The following is a 17,850-nucleotide window of genomic DNA, read 5'->3' as shown; positions in this document are numbered from 1 at the left end:
TTATAGTAAAATGCGAGCAGAGAGAGATAAACTTAGAACTGAACTCTTGGGTTCAAAGAAACCAGAAGTTGATGGCTTGGAAAATTACGGGCTTCCAGTGGGTAGAATCCCAGAAGCTACAGCCCAACCTGAGGACAAGCCAAGATTGGATAAGGAGTTAAGCAGAAAGGATTTGTGGAAACTCCTATTGTCTGATGGCTTTGACCCCTGCATGCTTCATGCAAAGCCAACAGAATTTTTGCGAGATCTTTATAGACGGAGCCATTGCCGGTCTGGACTGGAGGAGACAGACAAGGAAAAAATTAAAGGAAAAATCTCTTCAAAGACAGAGCCATGGAGGTTGAGGTCTGCAGTCAAGAGGTTTAGGGCTGGGAGAGCGGAGCAGCCCACATGCATGGAAAGGGTGAGTTTGCCCTGGAGGTCGAGGGCGGGCTTTCCGCCTCGATGCTCTGGAAGAGTTTTGCCACCTCAGGTCCCAAAGAGGGTGGAGCACATTTCCAGGGAATTGGGGAGAGCCTGGCTGCCACCACACTGTTCTGAAGGGGTTGAGCGTGTGACCCGGAGATGGAAGGGAATCCGGGAGCTGCCCCGATGTTTGAGGAGGGTGGGGCCGAGAAGGTGGTCTCCCCAATGTGTGGAAATGTTGGAGCACTCACCTAAGTGTTTGGAGAGGAACGGGCTGCCGAAAAGGCCCTTGGGAAGGGTTAGGCTCCCACTCTCTCAAGCCCCAAGGAAATGACTCTCGGACTTTGAAATCTAATGGACTTTGTCCTGTGGGTTTTAGGAACTGTTTTGCTCCTGTTAACCCTGTTTTCCTTACTGTTTCTCCTTATGGCAATGGAAATGTTTATCCTATGAATGTCTCTCCTTTATATATTGGAAGCACATAACTTGTTCTAGGTTCACAGATCCACAGCTAGAGGGGAATTATGCCTTAGAACTGACCAAGCCTAAACTGATTTTGATGGGATTTTGTACTTAACTTTTGTTATGGAAATGATTTAAGTTTTTGTGATATTGTGATGGAATGAATATATTTTGTATTTGGAAAGATAATGTCATTTTGGGGTTCAGGGGGTGGAATGTGCCGGTTTGAGTGTATTGTGTCCCCCAAATGCCATTATCTTTGTGGTTTTGTGTGGGGCAGGCATTTTGGTGATGGTTGGATTTGCTTGGAATGTGCCCCACCCAGCTGTGGGCAATGATTCTGATGAGATGTTCTCATGGAGGCGTGGCCCCACCCATTCGGGGTGGGCCTTGATCGGTGGAGTTACATAAATGAGCTGACTCCGGGGGAGGAAGAGAGTGCAGCTGGGAGTGATGTTTTGAAGAGGAGCAAGCTTGCTAGAGAGGAACGTCCTGGGAGAAAGCCGTTTTGAGGCCGGAGCTTTGGAGCAGATGCCAGCTGCCTTCCTAGCTAACAGAGGTTTTCCGGAGGCCATTGGCCATCCTCCGGTGAGGGTACACGATTGCTGATGTGTTGCCTTGGACGCTTTGTGGCCTTAAGACTGTAACTGTGTAGCGAAATAAATCCCCGTTTTATAAAAGCCAATCCATCTCTGGTGTTTTGCATTCTCCAGCATTAGCAAACTAGGACAAGCACCATCTGCTGGCAGGCAAGGAAAGAGCACCCTTGGGAAGTGGAATTAAAGGCTTTTGGGTGTCTTTTCATGACTCCTTCCCCAGGGCCCTGGGGAAGTGGTGTATGCCCACTTTATGGGTCCCTGGTCAAATCCTGGTTGGGTAATACTGACAAACCAAGTGTCAAAGGAGAGCATTAACACAAACCCAATAAAGAACAAAAGCTTTAAAAACAGAGAGAAGCAAACTTCAGAGTAAACTCACCAAGATAATATGATGCTCAGACATCAGCAAAAAATAACAAGACATACCAAGAAAGAAGAAGCTATGGCCCAGTCAAAGAAGCACATCAAAATGTCGGAGAATGTGGAATAACTAATCAAAGATGTTTGTATTAGTTAGGGTTCTCTAGGGAAAAAGAATCAATGAGAAACAGCTATAAATATAAGATCTTATAGAAGTGTCTCACATAACTGTGGGTGTGCATGAATCCAAATTCCATAGGGCAGGCAGCAAACTAGCAACTCCAATGAAGATGTTCGATGAACTCCTCAGGAAACAAACTGGCAACTTCAACGAACGCTTTTGACATACTCCTCAGGAAATGAACTGGCAATTTTCACGAACTGCCAGCAAAGGAAACACTTTGCTGGGCAGCCGAAGAAAAAGTGAAGTTTCTCTGTCTGTCTCGCTTAGAAGTCTTCAACTGATTGACTGGATTAAACCCAGCCAACTGCATTCTCTTACTGTGGAAGACACTCCCTTCACTGACGTCATCAGTCACAGCTGCAGCCAATTGACTGCTGGTTTATTAACCAGCCACAAATGTCGTCGCAGCAACGGTTAGGCCAGTGCTTGCTTGACCAGACAGCTGTGTACCATCACCTGGCTAAGCTGACACAAGAACCTAACCATCACAGTGTTTCAACAAATCTTGTAAACCAATTCAAGGAGATGGCTAACAAGAGATATTAAGAAGACACTGAAAGTGTATCAAGATGGAGGCATAGGGAGGTGTGGAATTTAGTGAGTCCTCTAGAGCAACTAGCAATAGCTAGGAACAACCAGTAAATAGTATGGAATAACTGTTGGGGGACATCAGTAACAGAACACACATCATACACCAGTCTAGAATGGGTAGAAAAGCTGAGATCACAGTCTAGAACTTTAAGTAAAGTTGCTCAAACTGTGCAGCTAGCACCCTTACCCCACTAGTATGGCAGCTGAGTTGGAAAACTTACCTGTGGAAAAAAGAAGCAGTCTACTAGGAGCAAAGGAAACTAACACAACCAAGCTCCAATTATGGTTTTAATTAACAAGTGTGGACTACTAAATACAAGCTATGAGCACAAATAAACCCAGAGCAAGCAGGAAAGGAACCCTGAGGTCTCTCCCAGCAGAGAGGAGGCGGGATGGAAAAAAATTAAATTAAATTAAAAGTAAACAAACAAACAAACAAATAAATAACAGAGGCTTTTGGAGACAGTTGAGCTGAGAATACTGGAACATGGCTGTGTTAGATCCCAGAAGAAATTAACATTTAGAAGGACTTTCTAACCCAGGGGCCCCGCAGCTTATCTCACAGAAAACAGGTGCCCCATAAACTAAAGAATGAAGGCTGGTCAAAGCTGTTTAAGGCTGTTCCAGCCACAGTGGCGCCTCAAAGGCGGGTAAGGCAAGGTCAGATAGGTCCATAAGATGAACAACCAAAAAGGCCTGCTCTCCCTAGTTAGATAATGCAGCTGCTTTCCTAATAAGAATATTGTCTCAGAACTCTACCAACCAATCAGGCCAAAACTAGATAAGCACTTACTCAATCGAGGCACATACCACCACAGCAGACAGCCTACCCAACATGGGTTCCCTTTTTCATTAAATATGTCATGCCACTGCCTCCTCGCCTCCATAGTGGCCACTGAGTAGTCACAACTTAGTCTTATGCTGTTTCCTTTACATGTGGCGAATTGCTTTTCTCTTGCTGCTTTCAGAACTTGCTCCTTCTCTTCAGTATTTGAGAGTCTGATCAGAATATGTCTTGGAGTGGGTTTATTTGAATTTATTCTATTTGGAGTTCGCTGGGTATTTATGCTTTGTGTATTTATATTGTGTAGAAGATTAGGGAAGTTTTCCCCAACAATTTCTTTGAATACTCTTTCTAGACCTTTACCCTTCTCTTCCCCTTCTGGGACACCAATGAGTCTTAAGTTTGGACGTTTTATTTTATCTATCGTTTCCCTGAGATCCATTTCGATTTTTATTTTTTTCTCCATTCTTTCTTTTGTTCTTTCATTTTCTGTTCTGTGGACTTCTAGGACACTGAGATGTTGTTCCGCTTCCTCTAGTCTTGTATTGTGAATATCCAGAGTCCTTTTAATTTGGTCAACATTTTCTTTTATTTCCATAAGATCTTCTATTTTTTTATTTAGCCTTGCAATGTCTTCTTTATGCTCTTCTAGGGTCTTCTTTATGTACCTTATATCCTGGGCCATGGTCTTCTTGATGTCCTTTAAATCCTTTGCCATGCTTTCGCTCCTCGATTGTGTTTCTTTGACTAATTCTGCGAGGAATTTCGTTTCTTCTGATAACTTGATTTGTGTGTTTGGAGTTGGATTCTCCATATCGTCCGATTTTATCATATGCATTGAGATTTTCTGTTGTTTTTGGCGTCTTGGCATTTCCTCTGCTTGACAGGGTTCTTTTAATTTGTAAAAAAAAAAAAAAAAAAACCTATCTAATTTTTCAGAAACACTGTTTGGTGACATACACTTTCTCTAACTAACCAGCAGATGGTGTCTGTGAGTCACCTATACCTCTCAAGTCAGTTCTCCACCTTGTCCCTGCGTTATATGGGGAAACGATTCTTGTGGGGTCCAGCCAGAGAACTCAGCCTGGGTGTGTTGCTGGAGCTGTCCGCCCTGAATGCAGGGCGCTTGTACAGGTGGTCAGGGAGGAAGGACAGCCTCAATATTCAAATCCCCCCGGTTCCCAGAGATTCAAGGCCACCGCAAGAGTCCAAGCCTTCATTTCATTTCAGCCCCAGCCGCTCTCTCTCGATGACCCACAAACCACCGGACTTGGCGTAGTGTCTCTGGAATCTTCAAGCAGGACCCCCGCCCAGCTGCGATCCTCCAGGACCTCTAGTGAGGTAATGCTGTGCTACGTCATCAGCGCGCGCCATCCCTCAAGGGAAGCCCTGGGCCGCCGGGCCGAGCCGGCTCGCTTTCAGACTTAAACAAAAATGGCCGAACGGGGCGTCTCCACACCCCGCTCCTCGCACAGTTCCTCCTTCCCAGCTCTAAAACAACTGGCGGGGCTCTGGGCTGTGGGCACAGCCCCAGGCAGGAGTTTATCCAGCCCTCCCGGGAGTGAGCTGCTAGCCGCGAGGATTCTTTCAGCTTCTGGCTCTTCACTCCGTTCCCCCGGCCCCAGGGATATCTGCAGCGGGCTATCTTCCAGGCCAGACACCCAGAGGCTGGCCCAGCCCCCTCTTGCTGTGTTTTACTGCGTGTTTCCCATGATCACACCTGCAGCCGATCCCACCTGCAGCCGCTCCTGGCTTTTCCCCTTTTTCTTTTTTTTTTATTATTAAAAGAGCCCGTTGGTCTCCAGACACCAAACCCTGATTTCCCTGGACCGCCGTGCGGCTGCGGGACTTTCAGCCAGCTTACTCACTCGTTTCAGAATGCAGACTCTCAGTTTCACCAAGTATACAGCCCCTGGGAACTAGCAGATCTCGTCTAGCTGGCACATCGCTGTCTACCGGTATTCTGGGTCACTCTCTGGTCCTTATCTAGTGTTTTCCACGGAGGTGTTCCTTAGCCCTGTCTCACCTAGCCACCATCTTCTAGGTTCTCCCCTTTTTCATTAAAAAATGCTGCTCTCAGATAGAAAGCGGGAGCCATTATCTTTTTTCTTCTTTTCTGCTGGCTCCCACCTGCTTTCTTCCTCTAACAAATCTTAAACTTTATAATTAAACTTTAACTCGCTGCATTGTATGGATCCTGAATGACTCCGAACTAACAGGCTGTATCCCAAGAAAAGGGGCACATAGAAGCAGGTACCATCTCTGGTCAACTGGAGAAAATGGGGGGCTGGGGACTGGCTCTGAAAAGGGGATTTCTTTCTGCTGTGGGCTGACAAGCACCACCTGCCAGGCAGAATAGGAAAAGTCCAGACTCTACAACTCACAGGAAAGTCTGACAATCTGCTGGGTCTCATCCTCAGAGAAATCTGATACTGATGATACCCTCCTCCTGAGACATAGCTCTGTCTGGTCTGGGAAAATGTGATTGGGGTAATCAAGGACACCAGACACCTAGACAACAAAAAATTACGTGTCACATTAGGAAACACAAACATATGGCCCAGTAAAAGGAACAAACTCACTTCAAATGAGATAGAGAAGTAGAAACAACTAATTAAAGATGTTCAAAGAAATCTTCTAAATCAAACCAACAAGCTGAAGGAAAATGTGGCAAAAGAGGTGGAGGATATAAAGAAAACACTGGGTGACCACAAAGAAGAATTTGTAAATTTGAAAATACAAATGGCAGAACTTATGGGAATGAAAAGTGAAACAGAATACTTGGAAAACCCAACGGAGACATACAACAGCAGATTTCAAGAGACAGAAGAAAGGATTCATGAACTGGAGGACAGCACACCTGAAATGCTACACACAAAAGAACAGATAGAGAAAAGAATGGAAAAATATGAGCAGCGACTCAGGGAGCTGAATGATAACATGAAGCACCTGAATATATGTGTCATGCGTGTCCCAGAGGGAGAAGAGAAGGAAAAGTGGGCAGAAAGAATGACAGAGGAAATAATCACTGAAAATTTCCCATCTCTTATGAAAGACATAAAATACCAGATCCAAGAAGCGCAGCATACCCCGAACAGAATATATCACAACAGACCTACTCCAAGACACTTAATAATCAGATTATCAAATGTCAAAGACAAAGAGAGAATTCAGAAAGCAGAAAGAGAAAAGTAATCCATCACATACAAGGGAAGCTTGGTAAGTATATGTGCGGATTTTTTAGTAGAAACCATGGAGGAAAGAAGGCAATGGTATGGTATATTTAAGATACTGAAAGAGAAAAACTACCAACAAAGAATTCTGCATCTGGCAAAACTGTCCTTCAAATATGAGGGAGAGTTTAAAATATTTTCAGACAAACAGACACTAAGAGAGTTTGTGAACATGATACCTGCCCTACAAGAAATACTAAAGGGAGCACTACAGGCAGACAGGAAAACACAGGAGAGAGAGGTTTGGAGAAGAGTGTAGAAATGATTATCAGTAAGGGTAAAAGAGAGAGAAAAAAATAAATAAAAGTAAAAATAAAACAAGATATGACAATATAAAACCCCAAAGACATAAAAAACCCTAACCCTTTTTAGGTTTTATTGTATCGGAATAGCTAGAAGAACTGTAGAACTGCAATCCAGTATCCTTGATTCTTGAAGATGATTGTATAACCATATAGCTTATACTTTGTGACCATGTGATTGTGAAAACCATATGGCTCACACTCCCTTTACCACTGTATGGACAAATGAGTAGAAAAATGGGGACAAAAAGTAAATGAGTAATGGGGGGGAGGTATGGGATGTTTTGGGTGTTCTTTTTTACTTTTATTTTTATTATTTTTATTTTTTGGAGTAATGAAGATGTTCAAAAATTCATTGTGGTGATGAATGCACAACTATATGATGATACTGTGCACAACTGTTGTACACTTTGGATGAGTCTACTGGAATACAGTTCACAGATTCAAGTATTACCTTCTAGCTATTCTAACACACTAGAAAGTAAAAGGGAGTATCTATATAATGCATAAGAATAACCTCCACAATGACCTCTCAACTCTCTCTGAATCATCTTAGCCACTGAGACTGTTTCTTTTCTCCCTTTTGGTCAAGAAGATTTCTCAATTTCATGATGCCAGGGCCAACCCCATCCCTAGGAGTTATGTCCCATATTGCCAGGGAGACTTACACCCCTGGGAGTTAGGTCCCACATAGTGGGGAGGGTAGTGAGTTTATTTGCAGAGTTGGCTTTGACAGAGAGGCCACATCTGAGCAACAGAAGAGGTTCTCTGGAAGTGACTCTTAAGGCACAAATATAAGTAGGCTTAGCCTCTCCTTTGCAGGATTAAGTTTCATAAGGGCAAGCCCCAAGACTGAGGGCCTGACTTATTAAATTGGGAGTCTCCAATGCTTGCAAGAATGCAAGAATATCAGGAATTCCCCAGGTGGGGAAATTTAGTATTTCCACATTTTACCCCAGTCCCTCAAGGGGACTTTGCAAATACTTTTTTTAAAATTTTCTGCCCAAAAAACTCTGACATACATTGCGGTATTACAGTAACCTGTACAGAATAACAAGATCTCATTTCCTATTCTAGGTTCTGTGTAATTACATCGCTTAAATAAACTGACCACACAGGTTAAATTAGCGTGCTACAGAGAATATAAATTTTGTACCAAATAAACATCTCTTAAATAATGGAACTCAGAAATAGATGTGACTGCTGCACATCTTTACAACAAGTAAGACCTTTACAGTAAGTCTTACTGAACATTTTATACTCCCGTATCGTCTACTGCCCAATCTCTGCCCCCATTCTATCCCAATTACCTATGTTCTTGAATTCAATTCTCAGCATTTGCTCATTATAGTTGGTTTACATTAGTTTATATATATATATTAGTATATATTAGGCCTTACAATATTTGTCCTTTCGTTTCTGCCTTATTTCACTTAACATAATATCCTCAAGGTTCATTTATGTAATTGCACGCCTCCCAACTTCATTCCTCCTTGCAGCTGTTCAATATTCTGTTGTATGTATACACCACAGTTCACCCTTTCATTCACCCGTCAATGTAACTTTAGGCCACCTCCATCCATTGCAAATCGTGAATATCGTGAATACTGCCACCATAAACACCGGTGTCCAAATGCCTATTCGTGTCCCTGCTTTCAGTTCTTCCAAGTAGATACCAAATGACAGAGTTACAAGATTATACAGTAATCCTATACTAAGCCTCTTGTGGAACCAACACACTGCCCTCCAGAGAGGCTGAACCATTCTACTTTCCTACCAACAGTGAACAGGTATATCTCTGCACATCTTCTCCAGCACTTCTACCTTTGTTTATTTTTTAACAATTTTATTCACCTGCAGAACTCACTTTAGTAATTGTTGTAGGGTAGGACTTTTGTTGATGAACTCTCAATTTTCTGTTTATCTGTGAATATTTTAAACTCTCCCTCATTTTAGACAGACAGTTTTGCTGGAAAAAGAATTTTTGGCTGGCAGTTTTTATCTTAAAATATATCATGCCACTGCCTTCTTGCATCTATGGTTTCCGATGAGAAACTGGAACCTAGTCTTGTAGGATATCCTTTGCATGTGACAAATTGCGTTTTCCTTGCTGCTTTCAAAATTCTCTCTTTAACTTTGGCATATGACATTCGGATTAGTATGTGTCTTGGAGTAGGTCTGTCTATTAGGATTTATTGTTTGGAGTTCGTAGTGCTTTTTGGACATATATATTTGACATCTTTCATAAGACTTGGGAAATTTTCAGCCATTATTTCTTCAAATATTTCTTCTGCCCTTTTCCCCTTTTCTTTCTGGGACATCTATGATGCGTATGTTTGTGCACTTTGTGCTGTCACTCAAATCCCTGAAACACTTCTCACATTTTTCTGTTCTTTTCTCTGTCTTCTGACTATATGATTTCAATTGCCTAATCTAGCTTGCTGATTCTTCTGCCTGTTCAAATCTGCTATCGTATGTCTCTAGTGTATTTTTAAATTCATTTTATTGAGATATACTCACATACCGTGCAGTCATACAAAACAAAGCACACATTCAGTTCTTTACAGTACCATTATACAGTTGTGCATTCCTCACCAAAATTATTTTTTAACATTTTCATTACCACACACACAAAAATAATAAGAATAAAAATTAAAGTGAAAAAGAACAATTAAAGTAAAAAAGAACCCTGGGTACCTTTTTTTCCCCCCCATTTTTCTATACATCCATCCATAAACTAGACAAAGGGGAGTGTGGTCCCTATGGCTTTCTCAATCACACTGTCACCCCTCATAAGCTACATTTTTATACAATCGTCTTCAAGATTCATGGGTTCTGGGTTGCAGTTTGATAGTTTCAGGTATTTACTGCTAGCTATTCCAATTCATTAGAACCTAAAAAGGGTTGTCTATATTGTGCATAAGAGTGCCCACCAGAGTGACCTCTTGGCTCCTTTTGGAATCTCTCTGCCACTGAAACTTATTTTACTTCCTTTCACATCCCCCTTTTGGTCAAGAAGATGTTCTCCATCCCATGATGCCGGGTCTAGATTCCTCCCCGGGAGTCATATTCCATGTTGCCAGGGAGATTTACTCCCCTGGGTGTCAGATGTAGTGGGGAGGGCAGTGATTTCACCTGCCAAGTTGGCTTAGCTAGAGAGAGAGGGCCACATCTGAGCAACAAAGAGGCATTCGGGAGGAGGTTCTTAGGCGCAATTATAGGGAGGCCTAGTCTCTCCTTTGCAGCCACATTCTTGACAATGGCAAGTCCCATGGTAAAGGGCTCAGGCCATCAAACCACCAGTCTCCTATGTCTGTGAGCACTTCAGCAACCACTGAGCTGGGGCCCAACACCCCTGCATTCTCCACCAGCTCCTCAAGGGGGCTCTCCATATTTTTTTTCATTGTTTTTTTTTTTTTAATTAACTTTTTTTTTTAAATCAACTATATCAAAAAAAAATTAAAAAAAAATACAATAAAAAATTTTTCAAACAAACCAAGACAAGGGAGTAAGAAAAAGACAACTAAGATAACTACTTTACTTCCAACTTGTTCCTACTCTACCCCAAGAAAATAACCTAAAACAGCAACGTATCTGTGAACTTGTTCCTACCATACCCATCAGAAATTAACAGACCATAGTCATTCCTGGGCATTCCCAGAATGTTAAATTTACCCACGATAGCTTATCTGTTCTTATTGGATTATCATTCCCCCTTCCTTAATTGCTCTCTATTGCTAGTTCCCCTACATGCTATATATTGATGGTTCATATTTTTTGATCCATTCTGCCAATCTATATCTTTTAATTGGGGAGTTTAATCCATTTACAGTCAACGTTATTACTGTGAAGGCATTTCTTGACTCAGCCATCCTATCCTTTGGTTTATGTTTGTCAAATATATTTTTTCCTTCTCTCTCTTATTGTCCTTTAATGAACCAATATTGAATCTCTTTAGCACTGAACCTTTCAGTATATCTCTCTCTCCTTTCTTTGTTTCTCTGTCAGTAGGGCTCCTGAAATAGGGCAGGTCTTTTATTAGCAAAATCTCTCAGCATTTGTTTGTGAAAAATTTAAGCTCTCCCTCAAATTTGAAGGAGAGCTTTGCTGGATAAAGTATTCTTGGTTGGAAATTTTTCTCTCAGAATTTTAAATATGTCATGCCACTGCTTTCTTGTCTCCATGGTGGCTGCTGAGTAGTCACTGCTTAGTCTTACGTTGTTTCCTTTGTATTTGGTGAATTGCTTCTCTCTTGCTGCTTTTAGAACTTGCTCATTCTCTTCAGTATTTGACAGTCCGATCAGAATATGTGTTGGAGTGGGTTTATTTGGATTTATTCTATTTGGAGTTTGCTGGGTATTTATGCCTTGTGTATTTATGCTGTGTAGAAGGTTTGGGAAGTTTTTCCCAACAATTTCTTTGAATACTCTTTCTAGACCTTTACCCTTCTCTTCTGCTTCTGGGACACCAATGAGTCTTAAATTCGGACATTTTATTTTATCTGTCATATCCCTGAGAGCCATTCTGATTTTTTCCCCATTCTTTCTTTTGTTCTTTCATTTTCCGTTCTGTGGTCCTCGAGGTCGCTGATTTGTCTTTCAGCTTCCTCTAGTTTTGTACTATGAGTATTCAGAATCTTTTTAATTTGGTCAAGTTTCTTTTATTTCCATAAGATCATCTATTTTTTTATTTACTCTTGCAATTTCTTCTTTATGCTCTTCTAGGGTCTTCTTCATGTCCTTTATATCCTGTGCCATGCTCTTCTTCATGTCCTTTATTTCCTGTGCCATGCTCTCGTTGTTTGTCTTTAGTTCCTTGATTAATTGCTCCAAGTATTGTGTCTCCTCTGATCTTTAGATTTGGGTGTTTGGGTTTGGGTTATTCATATCGTCTGGTTTTTTCACGTGCTTTATAATTTTCTGTTGTTTTTGGCGTCTTGGCATTTGCTTTACTTGATAGGGTTTTTTTAGGTTATGTAAGATTATTCAAAGACTAATCTCTAATTTGTCAGATCTACAGCTTGGTGGCGTACACTTTCTCTAACTAACCAGCAGATGGTGTCTGCAAGTCACCTATTCCCCTCAAGTCAGTTCTCCCCAACTCTGTCTTTGTGCTGTGTGGGGGTCTGATTCTTCTGGGGTCCAATTTGTGCACCAAGTTTGGGTGCGTTGTTGGTACTGTCCTCCCTGAATGTGGGGTGTGTGAGCAGTTAGGGAGGAAGGTCAGCTTTAATAATCAAACCCCCCAGGTGTTCCTGGAGATTTAAGGCTGTTGCAAGAGTCTAAACCTTCATTTCTTTCAGTCTCACCACAGACTGTCTCTGCCACTGACCCACAAGTCCTTGGTATTGGGGTATGGTCCCTGGGATTTCTGAGTGGGTCCCTCTTCCAAGCCGTGCCCTTCTAGGGCCTCTGCTGAGGGAAGGTTGTGCTATGTCACAAGTGAACGCCATCCCTCAAGGGAAGTTCTGGGCCACCGGGCTGTGTAGGTGTGTTCCCAGCCTGCTGTAAGGATGGATGTATGAGGCGTGTTAACTTCCCCCTTTTCGCACAGCTCTGCCTTCCCACCTCCGGGACAATTAGCCGTGGGTGCGCGAAAGGCCATTGTCCATGCCCAATGTTGTGGCATGTGCGTGTGTTGCTGGAAACACTTCCTGTCACACTGGGTTTTTTGGAGCAGCTCCAGGCTGTGGCTCCAGCGCCAGGCAGGAGCGTTCCCAGCCCACTGGCTGCAAGGGGTGTGGTTATTTTCCCCTTTCGGTTCACCTCTGCCTTCCTCGCTCCAAGACAGTTAGCAGCGGGTGTGCAAAAGGCTATCTTCCATGCCAGATATTGAGGCGTTCGCACAGCCCGTTCCTGCCACGCTTCACTATGCGGTTCTCGCTGTCATATCTGCAGCTGCTCTTGGGTTTTCTGAAAAAGAACTAGTCTGCCTCCAAACGCCAACCCACGGTTTCCCCACACCACAGCATGGCTGCCAGACATTCAGCAGGCTCACACACTCATTTCACAACGTAGACTCCCGGTTTCACCAAGTGCATGGTCCCTGTGAATTTAGCAAACCTTGTCTGACTGGTGCATCGCTAGAACTGGTGTTCTGGGTCACTCTGGCTTTTATCTAGTATTTTTCATGGAGGTGTTTTTTTGCCCTGTCTCTCCTAGCCGCCATCTTAGGTTCTCACCCTCTAGTGTATTTTTAATCTTTGCTATCATGCCTTTCATCTCCATAATTTATTTTTTTATACTTCCAAATTCTTCTCTATGCTCATACATTGTCTTCTTAATATCCTTTAGTTCTTTATACATACTTTCCTTCATCGCCTTGATGATTTAGAAGATTTGTTTGAACATCTTTGATTAGTTGCTCCAACTTCTGCGTCTCCTCTGAAGTTTTAATTTGTTCCCTTTGCTCAACCATACCTTCCTGTTTCTTAGTATGGCTTGTAATTTTGGCCAATGTCTAGGCATCTGATAATCTCAATGAATTAATTTAACTCTTAAGGCCAGTTTCTCCCTCTTATCTAGGGTTTTATTGTTGACTGGCTTTGTGTTAAAGCTCTTTGAAGCTTGGCCCAACTTATTCTCGACCTTTGGAATAGCATGTTTGTTCAGATTTTCTTAGCTCTTCTTCATCTGATTCTTGCCCTGGATATGTGGTTCAATTTTTAGGGTGGTTCTTTTGTGTAATTGTTTCACCTCCTGGAGAAAGCTTCCTTTCCTCTGCTCCTTCTCCAGGTATCTTGATTTGTTCTGTTTGTCTTTGTGGAGAACTTTTTCCCTAGCTCTTATGATTTGTTTAAATTCTCTCCCTCACTCAGTGACCCGTTTTCCTTACTTTTCAGTTCTGGGACCTGTTCTTTCTTATAGCAGTTCACTTTAATAGAGGCTTTTTAGCCTCTGGTTTCTCCATTAGGGGGTCCTGCCCTGGGGAGCCAGATAGGGTCAATCTAACAAGGGTGGGTCACTTCAGAGGAGTCAGTTTGTGTTCTGTTGGCCCAGAGAACAGAAACTAGATACAGTGAGAGCATAACAGTTCTTGCCAGCAGTTCTACAGTGGTGTCCCCACCATCACCACCACCTACCTCCCAGGAAACCTTTTGTATGCAGTAGTACACAGCACAACACAGCAGCTTGTATTTCACCCCAGGTCTCTGTGGACTTGGATCCCTGTTCTTGGGTATGGGTGGGGTTCTAACTCACTGCCATGGGTGGCGCTATAGTCTGTCTGCAGCAGGAGGGACCCAGGCTGTGCTGCCTTTGAGCAACTCCCAAGCTGTGCAGGACCAAGTAAGGGCGAAGGGGGAATGGACCAGGTGCCTGGGACAGAAATGTCCTGATAGTTTTCTTTTTCTTTGATTCAGCATTTGTGGAGTCCTTCTCTAGTCTCTACCATCCTCCAGAGTTCTAAGCAAGTGGTATTCGTCCTTTTATTTGCTAAATCTCTGGAAGAGGCTTTTTCAGGGGATGCCTTATGTCACCATGCTGATGACATCACCTCCCTATCATTCATTTCTGCACTTAATACAATTTTGTATCCATTGTTTTATGTGTGTTTTTCTCCCCCATAAAACTAAGTCCCTTAAGGAATAGAAAATGGTGTCTCATTTCGTTGGTAAACATCACAATGAATATTATACTTAATAAGAAAAGTAACTAACAAGAGGGTGCTTAGCTTTGGTTTTGCTCAAGAGCTCAGCTTCCTAATCATCACATCTGTTCTGTAGCATAATGTACACAGCCTTGTTTTGTACTGATGTTCAAAACATTCTTTTTAATAGTAAAACCTTTTCAACAAATAAAATTCAATACATAAAAATGATAAAAGCAGAGGTGCTCTGTTTAAACCCCTGGGGCACCTATACAGAATCCCTAATCTACCTGGAACTAGTCTGAAAACTAATGGAATAATAAGTAAGAGTGCTGTCAGGATACCGCAGCACTGACATTAAGAAGTTTACTTAATTACTTTGATCCTCCTTTCCATCTGCTATCAAATAGTCTTCAACAGCCTTGCTTCCTTGTTAATTTTTAGAATACCAGACTACCAATACAATAGCAGCTGCCTTATTTTCCAGAAATCAAAGATCCCATAGCAATTTCTAGTTATTATTCCCAGGCTTAAAGGAAATGTCTTGAACACAGGGGAATAATTTTTTAAAAGTAGAGTTCCTAGGCAATGCTCACAACAAGCATGCACAACATACTAGAGCCACTTTTTTTTCTTTTTTCTTTTAACAATCGTCAAACTTCCTGAAGGCAAAGCAAAGCTAAATTGGAGGAGGAGCTGGGACAAAGAGACATTTTATGTGGTTTGTTAGAATTCTGTAAAAAACAATCATTAATATATGCTCCCTTATATTCATCATCAGTGAGAAATGATTATACAGAAATTCTATTAACACTAGAACAACTCTGATGCTAAATCCAGACAAGAGCAGTGGGTTTAGTGCAGGCACTTGAATCAGCAGGGAATGAGAATTTCAGTCATTCAGCACCAATAGAAACAAGTCAGTATGCCTGATAGAAACAGTCAGTAGCCCTGAGATAAGTGAAAGTAGAAGCTGCCATAGTAACATGCACATTTATTCTAAAAAGGCGAGAGTGGGGGTGGGGTAGAGAATTAGGTCAATATTTCTGCTTAACTAGCTCTATTCCTTGGCTTCCTCTGCTCGTTTAAAGCAGCATCTCCCCACCCCACCCAAAGGAGTGAAAAGGACCTAGTCAGGTGAGTTTTCAAAAAGAGGACTGAGGAAAGGCCTGGGTACAGGGAAGGAGAACCAAGAGGATAGCCATATAAAAATCCCACAAATACTTTGGGCCTACCCCAAGGGAAAAGAGTTGCTGATCAAGGGCATCAGTGCTAAGAAATTGTTGCTGGTTTGTTCAATCAGAAATTGCCTTTTTTCCTGTAGCAGTTTAAGCGCATCTAATGGAACACTTGGGAATGGGTTATTAACATCTTGGGGTTGGGAGTAGGAATGGAGAGGGATGAACACTAGAGCATGGGAGAAACTGTGGTGCCATCAAATGTGGGAAGCAGGTTAAGCAGAAAGCATTTGGCAACAGGTGCAGTTCCACTTTCCTGCAGCCATTAGTGCCTGCCCAGGGAGAACTTAAGGGAGTACTAATGATTTTAACCATGTAGTATGAAGGCCCTGGCATTTGATCCCTCATGGGATCAAAGAAGCAGAACCAAACATGTAGAATAGGAGAAAACAGTGGCAAACCACATATCTGATAAATGTTTAATATTCAGAATATATTAAAAAAAAGTCTACAATTCAACACAGAAAGACAACCCAACTGAAAAACAGGCAAAGGACATCACACAATGGAATATTATTCAGCCATATAAAGGCATGAAGTTCTGATACATGCTACAAAATGAATGAACCCTGAAAACATGCTAAATGAAATAAGCTAAACACAAAAGGACAAATACTGTATGAAGGTATCCTAGAATAGGCAAATTCATAAAGATAGAAAGCAGATTAGAGGTCGTCAGGGACTTGCAGGAGGAGGGAAGGGAAGTTTTGCTTAATGGGTCTGGTTTCTGTTTGGAGGTGATGGAAAAGTTTTGTTAATAGATGATGGTGATGGTACCACAACACTGGAATGTAATTAATGTCATTGAATTGTATACTTAAAAATGGTTAAAATAGCAAATTTTATGTCATATATATGTTACCATAATTGAAAAAAAAAAAAACAGAACCATCTTCTTAATCAGTGAATATTTCAAACACTAACCTCCTGATACCTTATAGCCATTGCACAGGGGTGAGTCTAGGCTTCTGGCGGGTCTACGCCAGTCAAACATGACTAGGAAACTTATTTCAACCCAGCAGCACCTAGGAGCAACAGACTCAGAGTAGAGAAGAACAGGCCCACTCAAATCTGAGCTTGTATATTCAGAATCAAAGTATCATCTGCAAATTATTCCCTTTGTTTCTGCACGTCTCTACTCCCTTCCTACAAGAGGAGGGAAAGACATTTGTAGACACAGCAACATTTAAGATGACTTAAGAGACAAACAAGGACAAGACCTTGGGTGGGGAACAGCCAGAACAAGCATAACATATGGACTGTGGATTAGAGACCTGAAGGACAAGGTACTGGCTTCCTTAAGTACTAGAGAAAGAAGCAATGGGTGCACAAACTTAAGGCTGGAGGCTCCAGGCCTCAGTCAATCACTTTTTTTTTTGATGACATAACACATATGGGAGAAATAGGAGAACAAACAGATGCTATTCTATCACTACTCTCAGCTTAGTGGAGGAAATCGTTCAGTCAGGCCAGCTTAGAAAGCAGCATTTTCCCCTTTACATAGAGAAGCACAGAGGACAAAGAGAAATTTGTGGGACAGTGAGTCTATATAATGCTATCCATTTTTTAAATCTTATTCCAGAAAACGTTCAACACACATAAAGTAGAGACACTAAGATAATGACCCATCCCCATCTTCAAAAAATACCAATATTTTAGTGCTCATCTTAAAACCAAGATAGAACCTGTCACCAGAATGATCCTTAAGTGGTACACATCAAAAGCCGGAAACCAAAATGGTGACTTATAAACTTACCAGGGACCCTAAGACACAACTGCTCTGGGAAGCAGCAGTGGTGAAGGAAAATATATAGAAACAGGCTTTAATATCAATTCTTAAGAAATGTCCACTAGAATAATTAAACCCACAGGTGTTTCTGTAGGTTATATTACTTGAATTTTTAATCCCTAAAAGATGCCTTCCCAATTCATTTGTTTGTTGGGCAAGAATCACTGGACTGCACAACCCCACAAAGGAAGGTTCCATGGCCACCACGGTCAGCCTTCTAGGGCTGTGTCTTGTTTACAACCATTTTCCATTTTGACAGAAGCACTATCAGCATGCTTCAGTGAAACAGGCCAGTACAGATTTAGTTCATTTACGA

At 42.0% G+C, this 17,850-nt stretch overlaps 1 protein-coding gene across 1 annotated transcript in view; it reads right to left on the bottom strand.

Annotated features, from left to right (window-relative positions):
- Positions 1 to 17,850, bottom strand: part of METTL16 (methyltransferase like 16) — a 124,880-nt gene that overhangs the window by 40,159 nt on the left and 66,871 nt on the right. The gene's annotated exons all lie outside the window — the stretch shown is intronic.

Source organism: Choloepus didactylus, chromosome 18 (genome assembly GCF_015220235.1).
Source record: "Choloepus didactylus isolate mChoDid1 chromosome 18, mChoDid1.pri, whole genome shotgun sequence".
NCBI classification, from domain to species: domain Eukaryota; kingdom Metazoa; phylum Chordata; class Mammalia; order Pilosa; family Megalonychidae; genus Choloepus; species Choloepus didactylus.
The sequence above is the reverse complement of the archived record's forward strand: the minus strand, read 5'-3'. Positions and strand labels throughout refer to the sequence as shown.